Source organism: Cryptomeria japonica, chromosome 5 (assembly GCF_030272615.1).
Source record: "Cryptomeria japonica chromosome 5, Sugi_1.0, whole genome shotgun sequence".
Taxonomy (NCBI): domain Eukaryota; kingdom Viridiplantae; phylum Streptophyta; class Pinopsida; order Cupressales; family Cupressaceae; genus Cryptomeria; species Cryptomeria japonica.
This window is the reverse complement of record NC_081409.1, coordinates 263,450,966-263,462,396: the sequence shown is the minus strand read 5'-3', so window position 1 is coordinate 263,462,396 and position 11,431 is coordinate 263,450,966.

Genomic DNA, 11,431 nt, shown 5'->3' with positions numbered 1-11,431 from the left:
GAGGAATCTTGGACATTGTTGTTGTCATTGATGTAAGCATATTCATGTGATTTATTGCTCTGGTGATTGCAGATTGATTTATTGGGATCATGGTTTTGTATATGGAGTATTTCTAGTATTAGTACATCTTTTTGTATTGGTTTCAGTGATCTGGTGATGGGGAGGGATCCTTAAAGAGATTCTATCCTTGACCAATAGGAAATTGGGTGATATTTCAGTGGGATCCTTTCACTCTACTCTAATCATTCATTTACCCAAAACATTCAAACTCTCTAGGAGTGCTCCCAATCAAATTGTGCTCAATGGCTGCTCAGGCATGGTTGAGATTCACAAGGGTAAATCCAACCTCAAACTAGAAATCCTCTAACGTATGAATTTAGGGGTTGTAATAGGTGTATATTAATGTATTTCCATGCTAATTAACTAGTTTTTCAATTGGCTTTCATTCATTTCTTCATCACTCCTTCTTTCTCCTACTTTCTAGGCCTAGTAGCCCTAGAGCCCCAATTAGTCCTACCTAACTGATTTTAGTGGAATTACTAAAAAATGTCTCAAAGACCCTGGAAATTTTTTTTATGATCTAAGTACCCTTTTGTATGACCTCTTACATTCATCAGGTGAGAAAATCAGGTCTGTCCGAACAGGTACGGAACCCGAAAATGACATTTTTGAAGGGTTTTAGGACTTTGTAGTGTTCTTCAAAGGGTTTAATGTATTCCCTGGTCTATCACACCTCTAACCTTCCACATAGGCTCTGCCATACCTTTCTCCCGCATTCCAAACACTTGGCATCTTCATAATTGATCATCCATGCAAGCATATGCAACTTTTCAATCATTTTCCTAACCGGGCTATGACTGAGCTCGCCTAGGAAATGATGTCAAATGGCCTTTCAATGAATTAAAAACAAAAATAAATCTTATTTAAACTGTACAAAGGTTCTATGGACTAAGTGCCAAGGGTTATTGAGCAAAACTCAAAGGACTTCAGGATGGAACCATGTTTGGGCTCTAAAACCCTTGCTCAGGCTGAGAGCAATGTAAAATCAAATACTCACTTGAAACCTACACTATAAAATAACTCAAATACCTTTTGAGGACTACAAAGACATGAACAAATAAAACATCAAAGAAAAATAGTGAAATCAATCCATGAAGTACAAACTGCTACTCAAAATTTGAGAAAATGCAAGGTAAATCTAGAAAAAGGTCTTCACAATGTATTCCAACTTTCTCAAGGAATTCACCAACCTATTTAAATTCATTCATAGAGAATTTTATATTCCATATAGATCCTAACCAAATTTCCATTAGTTTCCTAACCATCGATGTACTCACACTTTCAAAAAGTTGCTCAAAAGTTGTAAAATGTTGTTGAGCAACATTGACAACTTTTTCCAAAATGTGCATTTTTGTATTGTATGCATTGTCACTCATCCCAAGCCTACTAGAATTAATTCCAAACACTAAAATGAAATGTATCAATTGCAAATGAGGCTTTTCAAGACATTTAACACCAAAATGCATCTTTGTGCCATTTTAGGCTTATAAGGGCTCATAAGCTAAAATTGACTAAATACATGATCTAATTGACATTCATCCTCCAAATGCATATCCAACACACATGCGGACGTATGAGTACTCCATTATTCATAAACCTAAAACAAACTAAAGACTAGCACACCAAAAGCTAGAAAATGCACTCAAAAGTAGGTGCTCCTGCACCATACTCCCCCATTGAGAAAGAAGTCAAGTGGCTCCTTGAGGAAACAAAGAAAGGGGAACTCCAAGCTTAGAAAATTCTTCCTCAGGTATCCAAGTAGCTTTAGATTCTCGAAGTTTCTTCCATTTGATCAAGTGCTCCATATAATCAATATGCCTTGTTTTCTTGAGAACTCTAGAGTATAACACCTTCTCGACTTGTGGCATGGGTATAGGTGGTAAGGGCAAGTCTGAAAGTGCTTGAGAGACCTTTGAAACTCTACTTCCTTCCTCTAGAAGTGTGCCCTTATACTGCACCAAATCTGCAACATTGAAGATGGGATATAAAGCCATATCACTGGGTAGGTCTAGTTTGTAAGCATTGTTGCCATCCTTTGCCAAGATTTTACAAGGACCAATCCTCCTTATCTGAATTTTAGTAGGGACACCTTTTAGAAGTATTTCTTTGTTGAAGTGGACCCTAACTGAGTCCCCAACAACAAATTGTCTATCTTTTCTTTTCTCATCTACTTTTTCTTTGATTCTTTGAGAGGTGTCTAGTAGGGCTGACCTAACCTACTCATGAATCTCTTGCATGGAGTGAGCCATTTCCAAATAATGTCCACTCTACTATCCCATCTTTCCAATAGCTATGATCTCAAAAACACCTCCAGGATGAAGGCCATACACAATCTCAAAAGGGCTTTTATGAGTTGATCTATTCAGACTGTCATAGTAGGAAAACTCAGCTTGATGGATGATCTAATCCCAAGCTTGTCCATACTCCTTTGTCAAAAATATTAGGAGGTTTCAAAGTGTTCTATTTACCATCTCTATTTGGCCATCTATTTCGGGATGATAGGCTAAATTGAAAGACAAATTAGTACCCAATCTCTGCCATAAAGTCTTCCAAAAATGACCAATAAAATTTGCATCTCTATCTAATACAATGCTGATAGGTAAACCATGAATTCTAATAACCTCCTTGAAAAAAATTAAGCAATGTGACTAGCATTATGAGTGACCTTACATGGAATAAAATGGGCCATCTTACTAAATATATCTACAACAACATAGATGCTATCAAAACTTGATTTGGTTTTAGGGAAACCAACAACAAAATACATACTTATACACTCCCATGGCCGATTTGGGATTGGTATAGTAGCACCCCTTCAAGATGATAAGTCAGACTTAGAGGAGGAAGGATAAGGTATCAGACATGTCTTCAGGCTATTTTGTATGTGTTTCAATCATTCATTGTGTGTTTGTAATAAAGAACCCCATCTTGTGAGCCAAACTCCTATTTTGGCATTTCTATAAGCCAATTAGGACTTTTGGACAATAGGGGATAAAATGTGTGTAGGACATAGTTATCCTAGTGGTTTTAGTGCTTCTAGGATGTTTAGGAGGGGTTAGACTTGACCCAAGGCATTAGGAGGCGAAAGATGACATTTTGACAACTTTTGCAAAAGTTGTCAAAAGTTGTCATGAGCAGCTTTTATGCACTTTTTGCATTTTTATTTGTTTGAACTCCTCCAACAGATCTAACTTCTTGTTTTTAGTTGAGAGTACTTGTGGACTGGTTTATACACCTTTTGGATCCAATTCCCAAGGAGAGATGGTATGGAGAAAAGTTTTGGCGATAACAAACTAATAAAATTCTGAGTTTTTCCTACAATTGTGGAGTTTTGGTACATGGTATGATACTGTATGGATTGGGATCAATTCCCAATGATGTGAATTGGTTTGAGAGGAGATTTATCTTTGTTTTGGCTTTTGTTTGAAGCTCTTTTTGTGTGTTTTGCTCATGATATTCAAATTTTGCTGTAGGTGCCTAGAAAACCAGGGTTTACCTTGGGCTTTTCCTCCTCCATGGCCATAAATTGCAATTTATTAATCTGAGGCCCATGGGATTTGGTGAAATTTAATTATGGTAAGTGTATTCTAGGATTCCAAAAGTTTTTTGCAGGAGGAGCAAGGGAGAGGTGTGTTTGAACTGAGCCTAGATAGACATCTCTATGTGGCTACCTAGACCTTGAACAACAAAGTTACCCTTGTATGCAAAGAGCAATGTTTCTAGGCATGTATCCCTGGAATCCATTATGGTTTATAGTTCCCCACATACTCATGGGTTTTTAATTTCATGATTTACTCATCTAGATATAGGTGATTCACAAATTGAGACCTAATTAGCCCTTTAAGACAGTCAACATCCTACTGGTTCAGACCTTTGTTTGTCAGACCCCAACCCTTTCTTTTGGGGAATTGTGTAACTTCCAAAAGGGTACTTGAATCCATAATTTTTTTTCTAGGTTGTTTGGGAAAGTTTGAACTTCAGGTCCCCTTACCCTCTAAAAAGGGCTACAAGCAAATAGTCCTAATATTGGAGATACTATGGAGAATAGGGTTGAATCCTAAAAACCAATGTTGGACCTAGTTCAAGTGAGTCATGTTTTACCCAAAACAAGTATGCTAATGGTCCACAACCCTTGGAGATCTCAAAGTTTATGTTGGAGCCATATACCCAAGTTGAGTAGGTATGAGTCTTGAAGATGGTGAGATGATTGAACTAATGTTGTAGAGCCTTGTCTTGATAGGATCCTATTATTGTTTTGAGGGGTTAGTGTCATACATTTTGAGGTGTTTGGCAAGTTATAAGGAGGGCTCTGCATCAAGTGGTATCAGAGCTAGTGACTGCTTTGGTAAGGAGATAGAGAATTGAGAGAATGTAGGGGGACAAGAAGAAGAAGTCCCTAGAGGACCAATAACCAACATGGAAATAGAAAAGATTGTGAGAGAGCAGGCCACTGCTTGCAAGGCAATGCAGAGGGAGATAGAGAGGTTGAGAGGTGGAGTAGATGGGAAGGAAGATGGAGGCACTGGTAGTGGTGAAGAAGGGGATGAGGATGAGATCCCTATTCCAGAGGAAGAGGCGATCCCTCCTAACCAGAGGCACTTCCTTAATGCCCTCAAATCCATGGAGAGGAGAACCATGGGGCAAAAGATTTATTTGCCAACTTTCACTAGGAAGATGGCACCAGATGTTGTGGTAGAATGGATAGACTCCCTATCTAATTTCTTTGAATGTGAAGACATTCCAAGACACCAGAAGGTGAAGATTGCTAAGTCCAAGTTGAAGGGAGCAGCCCTAACTTGGTGGAACTTTGTCCAAGAGGAAAGAGAGAAGGAAAACAAGCCCAAGGTTGTTTCTTGGAAGAGGATGGTTGCCTTAAAAAAAGAGGCCTATGCACCCAAAGACTATGAAATTCAACTCCATAAGAGGAGAAAAAATCTCAAGCAGAAGGAGATGGATGTGAACTCGTACACTGAGCACTTCCAAAGGTTATGTATGAAGTCTAAAACAAAAGAGGAATAAAGTGATAAATTTTCCCAGTACCTTAATGGATTAAGGTACAACATTCAAGAAGAACTAAACCTTCTTAGGCCGAATACCAATGGTAGATGCCATCAACTTTCCATCAAGGTGGAAGGGAAGATCAAAAGGAGACAAGAGCAGAACAATAAAGGAAGAGGAAGACATTAGAGGGGTGGAATATTTTTTCAGAGGTAAGGGAAATGGTTTTGGAAACCAAGGTGAAACTAGTCAGGAAGGCACTAAAGGAGAGAGTAGTTCCAATAACAATGGAGGATATAATCAGAAAGGTAACTTCAGAGGAATAAGATCACCATTTAGAGGGAGATCTCAAGGTAGAGGTCAAATCGGATGTTATAACTGCAATCAAGAAGGACACATGGCCCATAAATGCCTTGATAAACCCACTAGTTCCATGGGAGAAAGGAGATGTAACTTGGTTTTAGAGGTTGACTGTAAAAGTATGGCAAGTGCAAATACATACCAAAGTGTCACTACCCCTGATACATATGGCTACTCTAAAAGAGGTGAAGCTTTGATGATCATAAGATTAGTAAGTACTATGAAGATGTTTGTTAAAGAACCACCACAGAGGAAGTCTCTTTTCAAGACCACTTGCAAAGCGGGTGGAAAAGTATGCAAGGTCCTAATAGAGATGGTGGAGAAACTAAAGTTGAGGAGACTGGCTCACCCTTGCCCATACAAGGTCTCATGGCTCACACAAGGACATCAAGTTGTTGTGGAAGAGCAGGCTTGGGTAGAATTCCAGATTGCAACCTATAGAGATAGGTTGATGTTTGACATTGAAAATATGGATGCTTGCCATCTCCTATTTGGGAGACCATGTAAGTTTGATTTGAAGGCACAACATGATGGTTCTAGGAACACATATTCCATCACCAAAGATGGTAAGGTGATTGAGTTGTTACCTTTGATGGAGAATGAGGAGGAGACCAAACAAAAGGAGGCCAAGGTGTTGGTGCTAGGAGGGAAGCAATTCATGAATAACATGGCAGATGAAGGCTTGGTCTGTTATGCCCTTATCCCTGGTCCAAGAGTAACAAAGGTGGAGAGGTCTGAAGATAAGAAAGAGGACAGATTGAGGTTGATTGACCCTACAGTGCAACAACTACTAAACAAATACAAGGGTGTCATCTTTGATGGCATGCCAAGGTCACTACCTCAAATGAGGGACATAAACCATTGTATAGACCTTATACCTAGATCCACCTTGCCTAATAAACAAGCATACAAGCTCACACTAGATTAGAATGTTGAGATGGAAAAATAGGTTGAAGAATTGTTGGAATCCGGATTTATTGGCAAAATTTTGAGCCCATCTGCAGTCCCTGTAGTCTTGGCATCCAAAGGAAGGCACTTCGAGGCTTTGCACTGACTCAAGAGCTACCAACAAGATTACTATTAGGTATAGGTTTCCAATGCCTAGGATTGAAGACTTATTAGATTGTTTGGGGGGTGCTAGGTATTTTACAAAGGTTGACTTAAAGAGTGGCTATCATCATATTAGGATTAGGCCAGGAGATGAGTGGAAGACTGCCTTTAAAAAAAATGAGGGGTTTTATGAGTGGAAGGTCATGCCATTTGGTTTATCCAATGCACCTAGTACCTTTATGAGGTTAATGAATGAAGTCTTGATGGATTTCATAGGGAAATTTGTTATAGTCTACCTAGATGACATTCTAGTTTTTAGTCAAACCAAAGGAGAGCATCTAAAACATGTAGACCTGGTCCTAAGAAGATTGTATGAAGAACAATTAATGATCAACTTGGAAAAGTGTTTCTTTATGAAGGAAGAGATCATTTACTTGTGGTTTATAATCTCATATGGTGAGTTGAAAATAGATCAAGAAAAGGTGAGTGTCATATTGTCTTGGCCTAAACCTAGAACAATGAATGATGTTAGATTTTTTCATGTCTTAGCTACCTTCTATAGGATGTTTATAAGAGGCTTTAGCCATATTTGTGCTCCTATGTTTGATACCATAAAGGGATGACAAAAGTGTAGGTTAAGTTGGACAAAAGACACGGATAACTCCTTTGAAACATTGAAGAGAAAAGTTGCAGAGCATCTGGTCCTTGCCCTACCTGATTTCAACAAGATCTTCCAAGTGGAGTGTGATACTAGTCACATGGTTGTTGGGGCAGTTCTCAGTCAAGAGGGAAGACCTATTGCCTTCTTCAGTGAGAAGTTGAATGAGGCAAAGAGAAGATATTCATCCTATGACCTAGAGATGTATGCTCTAGTACAATCCTTGAAAAAGTGGAGACACTACTTGCTTCCAAAAGAATCCATATTCTTCACAGACAATCGAGCCCTTAGCTTTATAAATAGTCAAGAAAATTTGAATCACCGACATATGAAGTGGGTAGAGACCCTACAAGCCTTCACTTTCATTTTTAAGCACAAGAAAAGGGTCAAGAATAAGGTGGCAGATGCTTTGAGCAGAAGAGTCCTAATTGCAAATTAGATCCAATTGGAGAGTGTTGGAATAGGCTCCTTGAAAGCCATGTATGAGGATGATGAAGACTTTGGGGAGGCCTATAAGGTATGTACTTCATTTGATGAACAATTTCATGTTGAGTATGCTGAATTTTTTATTCAAAATGGATTGTTGTTTAAGGGTGCACAACTATGCACACCCAAATGCTCTATGAGACTGAATATAATTAAGGAGAAACATTGTGAAGCAATGGCAAGCCATTTTGGTCTTGAAAAGATACTAGATTTGGTGAAGAGGCACTACTTTTGGCCCAAACTATAAATAGATATCAGAAGATTTGTGGAGACATGTGTGATCTGCGAAAAGGCAATCGGAAAGTCCATGAATGCAAGCCTATACCAGCCTTTACCCATCCCTTCAAGACCATGGGAAAGAATAAGTATGGATTTTCCTTTTAGGATTTCCTAGGACAAGGAAAAGATACGATAGCATTTTTGTAGTGGTGGATAGGTTTAGTAAAATGGCACATTTCTTGCCATGCAAAACCACTTGTGATGCTTCTTATGTTGCAGACTTGTTCTTCAAGGAGATTGTCCAGATACATGATTTGCCTTTGACTACAGTCTTTGATAGGGATGTGAAATTCATTGGTCACTTCTGGAGGACCCTTTGGAAGAAGCTTGGTATAAATTTATCCTTCTCCTCAGCCTACCATCCCTAAATGGATGGCCAAACTGAAGTTGTAAACTGGTCACTAGGAAATCTGCTAAGGTGTTTGACTAGATAGCATGGAGAAAGATGAGATAGCATATTGTCTCAGGAATAATTTTCCTATTATGATATGGTGAATAGGAGTACTGGTAATTCACCATTCTATATTGTATATGGCATCCACCCAAGGGGTGTGATGGAGTTGGGAGAGCTACCTCAAGGAGAAGCCATTAGTGAAGATGGGGAAACCTTTGTTACCGCCATAAAGGAAATCCATGACCAAGTTAAAACTCATGCTCAACAATCTATAGAAATATATAAATCTCATGCTGACAAAAAGAAGAGGGATGTTCAGTTTGATGTGGGAGACTTGGTGTGGGTTCACTTGAAGAAGGAAAGACATCCAAAAGGAAGATATACAAAGCTTATGCAAAGAAAGATTGGACCCTGCCAAATCTTGAAGAAATGTGGCCCAAATGCCTATGAACTTCAACTTGCACTTGATCTTGGTTTTTCACCTATATTTAGTGTATGTGACTTAACTCTTTATAAATGTAGTGTTGATGCAGGAGAAGACACAATTCAGGTTATTGCAGATGATGACATTCCCAAACATGAACCACCAAAGTTGCATAAGGTTATAAACACTCAGGTTATAAAGAGAACAAGGAACAAAGTCTACATGGAGTATTTGGTGTCTTGGAAAGGAAAACCTGATTCTGAAGTAGTCTGGATGACAGAACAATAGATCAAAGACCATGTTGCAGACCTGCAGGCTCTCATGTCAAGTGGACTTAAGATTTCTTCTTTCGGGGAGTATGGTGCAGGAGCACCCCTTCAAGATGATAAGTCAGACTCAGAGGAGGAAGGATAAGGCATCAGACATGTCTTTAGGATGTTTTTTATGTGTTTCAATCATGCATTGTGTGTTTGTAATAAAGACCCCAATCTTGTGAGCTAAACTACTATTTTGGCATTTCTATAAGCCAATTAGGACTTTTGGATAATAGGGGATCAAATGTGTGTAGGAAATAGTTATCCTAGTGTTTTTACTACTTCTAATATTTTTTAGGAGGGGTTAGACTTGAGCCAAGGCATTAGGAGGCGAAAGATGACATTTTGACAACTTTTTGCAAAAGTTGTCAAAAGCTGTCATGAGCAACTTTTATGCACTTTTTGCATTTTTGTTTGTTTAAACTCCTCCAATGGCTCTAACCTCTTTTTTTTAGTTTAGAGAACTTTTGGAGTGGTTTATACAACTTGTGGATCCAATTCCCAAGGAGAGACGGTACAGAGAAAATTTTTGGTGACAACAAACTAATAAAATTCTGAGTTTTTCCTGCAATTGTGGAGTTTGGGTACGGGGTATGGTACTGTATGGATTGGGATCAATTCCCAATGATGTTAATTGGTTGGAGAGGAGAGTTATATTTTTTTTGGCTTTGGTTTTAAGTTATGGTTGTGTGTTTTCCTCCTGATATTCAAATTTTGTTGTAGGTGCCCGAAAAACTAGGGTTTATCTTGGGTTTTTCCTCCTCCATGGCCATAACTTACAATTTATCAATCTAAGGCCCATGGGATTTGGTGAAATGAAAGTATGGCTAGTTTATTATAGGATTCCAAAATTTTTTTGTAGGAGGAGCAAGGGAGAGGTGTGTTTGAACCGAGCCTAGGTGGACATGTCTATGTGGCTACCTAGACCTTGAACAACAAAGTTACCCTTGTATGCAAAGGGCAATGATTCCAGGCATGTAAGCCTAGAATCCATTATTTTTTATGGTTCCCCACATACCCATGATGTTTTAATTGCATGGTTTACTCATCTGGATATAGGTGCTTCCCAAATGGAGACCTAATTAGCCCTTTAGGACAGTCAACATCCTACCGGTTTAGACCTTTGTTTGTTAGACCCTGACCCTTCCATTTAGGGAATTATGTAACATCAAAAAGGGTACTTGAATCTATAATTTTTTTGCTAGGGTGTTTGGGAAAGTTTGAACTTAAGGTCCCCTTGCTCGCTAAAAAGCGCTACAAGCAAATAGGCCTAATTGTGGAGATACTTTGGGGAATAGGGGTGAATCCTCAAAACCAATGTTGGATCTAGTTCAAGTGAGTCATGTTTGACCCAAAAAAAGTATGCTAATTGTCCATAACCCTTGGAGGTCTCAAAGTGTATGTTGGAGTCATTTACCCAAGTTGAGTAGGTATGAGTCTCGAAGATGGTGAGATGATTGAACTAATGTTGTAGAGCCTTGTCTTGATAGGATCCTATTATTGTTTTGAGGGGTCAGTGTCATACATTTTGAGGTGTTTGGCAGGTTACAAGGAGGGCTCTGCATCAAGGATAGGTAAAGGCTGATAAAGACCACCATTGGAAGAGGTACCTTTAACTCTTAGGCAAACCACACATTGTTCCACATATTTCCTGATATCTCTTTGCATCTTAGGCTGATAGTATAATATTTGGACAAGTTCCCAAGTCTTGTTCAAACCAAAATGTCCACTTAGGAATCTATTTTGATTCTCTTGCATCATTTTTTCTCTCATAGACCCTTTAGGTACACATAACTATCCTCCCTTAAAAAAATTCCATCTTGTAAGGTGTAATCTGCATATTCACTATGAAAATGTTTTCCAAACTTCTGACAAACCTTGTAGGCAGTAGAAAAGTCTTCATCATCTTGATATAAATCTTTGAAACTATCCACTCCAATACTTTTGAGCTACACTTCTTGCACTGTTAGCAACCTTCTACTGAATGCATCAGCTACTTTATTACATTTTCCTTTCTTGTATTTAATGGTAAAGGTATATGACTGCAAATACTCTACCCATTTAATATACCTATGTTTCAACTTTTCTTGAGAATTGAGAAAGCTAAGAGCCTGATTATCAGTATAAACCACAAATTCCTTAGGCAGAAAATAATGCCTCGATTTCCTAAGAGATTGAACAAGTGCATACAACTCCAAATCATAAGAGGAATACCTTTTCTTTGCATCATTGAGCTTCTCACTGAAAAATGCAACCGGTCTATTGTCTTGGCTTAAAATTGCTCCAACCACTATGTTGCTTGCATCACATTCAATGGTGAAAATCTTTTCAAAGCTTCGAAGAATGAGTACCGATTGATTAGCCACCTTTTTCTTCAAGAGATCAAATCCTCTTTGTTCTTATTTTGT